Below are 6,028 nucleotides of genomic sequence, written 5' to 3' on the forward strand. Positions count from 1 at the left end.
ATTTCCAAATGTGACTGAGTTCTTGATTCCAAGAAACACAGTGATGAATGGCTAGCAAGAATGTGTATGGAAGCGTCAAAACTAAAATATGGCTTCATTTTCTTTCTGACTTAAGTTTTATTAAGTTATGAGTCATGTTATTAAAGCCATATTGGTGTAGCACAGTGCAATTGGTCACAAGTTAGCCACTGTTACCAGACATTAAACAATGTTGCCTACCTCTGAAGTATCATTCAACATTGACAGGAAAATTTTAATGAGTAAGTTACCCTCTACACTTGCTTTACTTTGGTAGTATTTTTTTTTCCTGTTGCATTGGCTGTTCATGTCACTCTTATGAAACTGTGTGCCTTCTTCCTTGGGTTACAAGGACTGTGTTCAGTGACTCAGTCAAGATTTTTAAACAAGTGCTAGAACAAAGGATTATGACATATGGCTCAAGTTTCATCTAATTCTCTAAATATAGCTGTTAAATTAGGTAGAGGTTAAATATGCAACTGAAGAAGATCCTCTGTTTGTAAAGAAAGATTCTGCAAATAAAAAAAAATTGACTGTACCCTATGTGAAAGCACAAGACTTGATGGCTTTTGAGGGAGAGAAGAAAAAGGGCAGGATTTGTTTGCTTCAGTGTAGATGAATGTCTCCTGATAAGTTTGGTGCTTGTTTCCTGATGAATGGGCTCATAGTGAGAGATTAACTAGCCCTGAAAGAATGAAATGCTGATCCTCCTTAATGTTTGGCAGTGTGGCCTAAAACTCTGAATTAATTTTCTAAGTCTGACATGGTTTGTGTGGGGTGTAGCAGATCATTAAAAGACATATAGTACTGTAGTTCAACTGGTATACTTGTCTCTTTTGTTCTGTCCTAGACTCTGAGATCATAGTTTAGTTTCTGCTGCTTAATGTGGTTGCATAAATTACAAAACTTGTGGGACAGAGCAATGAGAGCTTTCTCTTCTGAAGAAGTTATCAGCAGTCTTGCTCTGGAGTGGTTATTTAGGAGGAGAAAGAAGGAAGAATTGCTTTTGTAATTTATAATCTGGCTTTATGACCCATTAAAGATTTCCCTTGCTGGTTTAGGATTATCACAGTAACTAGAAGACAGGCCAAATAGAAGTATATCCATTTACCTTGTTTCACAGAAATACATAATGGAGGCAAGTAGATGTCGTGGAGGCCAGAGGTTTCACAAAGCAAAGGTAAACATCACAGTGAAGTGTGTTGTGTGTATCCAGACAGGGAGGGTGAGCTAAAAACTGACCTGGTAACTGTGCCCAGAGTGTCAAAGCATGAATCCAGGATGAATCAAGTCACTAGTGCTGAACCCCACAGATCAATACAGGGGCTAGTAAAATTCAACTCTTTTATGATGGCCTGAATGATGGGATATATAGTGCAGTGGACAAGTGACTGATAGACTGGCTGATTGCTGCTGTTGAGAGGGACCTTTACAAAACTGAGGAAGGGGCAAACAGGAACCTCATGAATTTCAAGAAAGTAGCAAAGCCTGCACCTGGGGGAAGAATAACCCCATGCAGCAGTAATATGTAGGGGACCACCCAGCTGGAAAGCAGCCCTTTAGAGAAAGCCCAAGAGTTCATGGTGGACAAGCTGACCACAAGGCAGCAATACACACTTTCTGCAAAAAAAGGCCAGGGATGTCTTTAATGTGTTAGGCAAAGTGCTGACAGGAGATCTAAGGAAGTGATGCTGTCCTTACTCAGTGCTAATGTGATCACATCTGGAATGCTGGGACTAGTTCTGGGTTCTCCAGAACAAAAGTGTTACAGACTCACTGGAATGGGTGTGCTGCAGGACTACAGAGGAAATTAAGGAACAGGAGTATCATTCATACTGCAACCTAGGGAAGTTTCTTCTGGCCAGCAGGTCAAGCTAAAGGGAGTTGAAGAGGTAAAAACCACACTGTTGTTGATTCTCAGCTTTCTGGACAGTTAGGAGGCAGTGCACACAAAGTAAACACCTGAAATTTCCTCTGAACACAAGAAATTTTTAAGTGTGAAAGTGGTCAAACACTGCAATAAGTTTTTTCAGGAATTTGTGAAGCTTTTCTTGGCAATTTTTAAAATCTGACTGGCCATGATTCTGAGTGATCTATTCTGGCTGATTTTCCTTGAGCACAGGGTTTGGACTAGATGATCTCAAGTCTTCCACCCTGAATGATTCTGTGTTTCTGTGAGATGGTCGTCGGTGAGACTTTTGCCCCATTCACCTTATGATGTGAACCTTCTATATGTGTTCTTACAATGACAGAGATCTATCTGGTTTTGCACAGTGTTTTTTGGTTTATTTTCTTGGGTTTTCTTGCTGTTTTGTTGTTTGTTTAACATCAGCCTCTATTTCATATTAATATTAAACAACCCTTTAGCAAGTAATATTCTGTGTATGTCTCACTGGGTGATTATATTTCTTTTCATGGTAGCAGTGGTAAAACATTTCAAATAGAAGTTGTGATTTTTACATGCTCTGTGAACTGCTATTTAGAATGGGTGGACTGTTAAATTCGTGGACTCTGTCTTTGAGGTTATATGAATTACCACAGATTTGGGGTTTTAGAAATTCAAGTTTTGTCCAAACTAAGGATGATTTAACATAACTTTTTGAAAGTTATGTCTTCTAACTAGCATGATTACTTTTAGAAACATATCCTACTGTAAACAAGACTGTCTAACTAAACGTTGTAGTAGAACAAACATTGTAATTCATCGGTGAACCAAAAGTAAGCTTCTAAAATGAGGTACATTGCCCTATATGGCTAGTGCAAATGAATTATCCAAAAGTTTATTAGAGCCTCTGTCCAGTAAATATATAGGATTCCATGAGTCTTACAAGGGAGTGACTGTAATTAACTGTTAGAGGTGAGACTAAACTGATCTAAACTTTCTTAGTTGTTATATGGATTTTTAATCTCAAAACCAAGACTGCAAACTGCATTTTCTTTCATTTGAAGAGGAAGGATGATGATAGGGTAACCTCAGCCTCTGTCTGGACAGCGAAAGCAAGCCACTGTTAAAAAAGCTAATTCTTCTTGTTTGAAAACTTCTCTAAATTTAATAGCTTAACACCAAAATTTACTTGCAATGACAAGAGTACATTCTTTCTGGTGTTGTGAATACTGAGAAAGGGGAAAATAATAGGAACTTTGTTATGCATGTGGCTACCATAAATATAATTACTTAAAACTTTAAAATATTTTGTATACATGCCTGGTTTGTGAGGTCTCTTTGCACATGAGTAGAAGTATGTTAGAATATTAGAACCTGAAATATGTTGGTTATGAACACAGTAGACCAAAGTATATCTACTGACTGATTATGGACAGATACATGTGAACCTTAGCAATGCTGCAGCTTATTAGCTGGTTTTACATGTTTGTTGACCATTACTGAGATGATGACAGTATGAAGAACTGGTAGTTAAAGCAGTTACCTTAAGGTAGGTTCAGGTGTAAGCAACTGTAAGAAAATTACTGAAAAACATCTGTGTCTGAAATCCATCAAAAAGGGCTATGGGTTAAGTAGTATTTCTTTTTATGAATTAGTGAGTATAAAAGACTGTCTTAATCTTTAAGACAGACAAACATACAGTAAGACATTAAACTTTAGTTTTTTTGTTTGTTTGTGGAGGTTTTTTTGTTCAGTTATTTGTTGTGGATTTTTTATTGTGTGTGTGTGCTTTTCCCCCTCCCCACCAGATGGTTCTGTTTCTGCTAAAACCAGACAATTTTGTTGGTTTTGCATGCAATATCACAATTTTTAGAACGCAGAGCAATAATATGCAGCTTTTGCAAAAATACTCAGTTAATGAAAGTCTAACTTTGCCTTTTGTTGGCTTGATTTCTGCTTTTGCAGTGGCAGGGATTCTCTTTTTTGTGGTAAATAAATGAATATGTTTGTTTATGACTTATTTTCTTTTCATGACATGTCTGTGAAGCACACTGTACAGCTCTCTTTTTATATGGGTGGAGGTTTTTTCCCCCGAAAGACAGAAATCCACAGGCAAAAAAGATCAATGTTAGATTAAAAGAAGCTTTAGAAAGTTACTGTTACTGAGGAATACTGTTACTCTTGTATCTCAGTAATATATGATGAAAAAATTGGGAATAAATTATTTGTGTGCTGCTTCCATGGGAAAATCCAGCCAGAAGAATGAGTCTGCTATACAGAGGAGTCTTATGAATTTGGATAGCTTACACATGTGTATGCCTTTCAAAGTCTGTATAATGGGAATTTGGTAACTGGCTATAATTCCTCTCCAGTCTACAGAATACCTTAGTAAATGCCCAAAATGGAAGTACAAGTGGTACATATAAAGTTTTTTTCTGATCATTATTAATCTTTGAGCTTTTGTAATTAACATATTAATTTTTAATATTAAGTGGAACTCTTGAGGAAAGGTGAACTATAAACCAGAAAAATCATCATTCTCTCCAAATTATTCAGGTACCTTAAAAAATTTCTGGGCTCAATTGATCCTTGTTTTGCCCCCAGTATTTTATGCTGAGATTGTCTTTAAAAGACACAAAATGAAGGAAGTATCTCATTTGTATGGAAATAAAATCATAAAGTATGGGTCTGAAGTCTGTGAAAGTTTCGCTCTTTATTTAAGGGAATAAGGGTGCTTAGATAAATTGCAAAAATAGTTGTTTGATGTGTGTTGTGTGATGTGTGTACCATGTATCTAGTTGGAGAAAGTTTCTGTCACAAAACGGAAAGGGTTTAGTAACCTATCAACCGGGTAAGAAATGACTGAGCTATGACAGAAATGCAAGCTAGAGATAGAAAATTAGTGCTTTTCAGAAATTTTTTTCCTACTTAGTCATTTTTAAAAAGTGTCTTACTTGTCACATTTCAATTCACTTGATGTAGAGTTTGGTTTCAAATATTAGGAAAAGCCTCCAGATTAAAGCAAATCCACATTTCTACCTTTGCACTTCACATTACTCAAGCATGTCTTGCTGTTCCTTCAAATGGCAAGGTGTCAGGCTACAGATAATGGAGGCTCCAAAACTGAAGTAATTACCTGCAATAAGTGAGCTGAAGCAGTTTGTGCAGGATATTGGCAAATAAACATGCTGAAAAAGCTATATCAGGAGATAGGAAATGAAACAAAACAAGTGCAGGCTGAAAATCTGGCACAGGCAAATTCATATAGGATATTAAGAAGATTACATTGATGATGTATTTTATTATAGTCAAGTTAATGACCTCCATTTGAAGAGCTTTGTAAATCAGTTATTTTTGTCTACCAGAACACAAGGGCATACAGTTGATAATTGCATAGGCACAAAATCTCCTGGAAACAAACCTGGTAGTGGGAACACTGCAGTATGTAGTAGATGTGGTTTAACTCCATCTGGCAACTAAGCCACAAAGGGCCACTATTTTACTCCGTTCTGGTGGGAGGATGGAAGAATTAGAATGGTAAAAGTGAAAAAACCTTAGCATTGAGAAAACTACAGTTTAATAAGTAAAGCAAAAGTCACATATGCAAAGAAAGCAAATCAGGGAATTCATTCACCCCTTCCCATGAGCAGGCAGGTGTTCAGCCATCCCCAGTAAAACAGGTTTATATCACTTGTAATGATAACTTGGGATGAGAAGCTAAACACTCCAAACATCCTCCACTTCCTTCTTCTTCCCTAAACTTCATATGTAAAGCATGATGCTATATGATCTGGAATATCCCTTTGGTCATTTGGGGTCACCTGTCCTGGCTGTGTCCCTTCCCAACTCCTTTTGCACCTCCAGCCTGCTCACTGGTGGGGTGAGAAGCTAAAAAGCCCTTTGCTCAGGAGGTTGCAGTGAGAGAGGGATTGGTCCCTGCTACTGTGCCTGCAGAGAGGACCAGAGGCAAAGGCCTCAAGCTGATACACAAGTGTGCTGGTTTGACCAGGAAGTAGGAATTCTGGGATGCTGTGGTCAAACCAATGGGTGCTCAGATTTTGATATTGGCACCTGATGTGGCCAGTGGGGTTCGGACACACCTCTGAGAACACACAGGGGTTAAAA

This window comes from Ammospiza nelsoni, chromosome Z (assembly GCF_027579445.1).
Source record: "Ammospiza nelsoni isolate bAmmNel1 chromosome Z, bAmmNel1.pri, whole genome shotgun sequence".
In the NCBI taxonomy this organism is placed as follows: Eukaryota; Metazoa; Chordata; class Aves; order Passeriformes; family Passerellidae; genus Ammospiza; species Ammospiza nelsoni.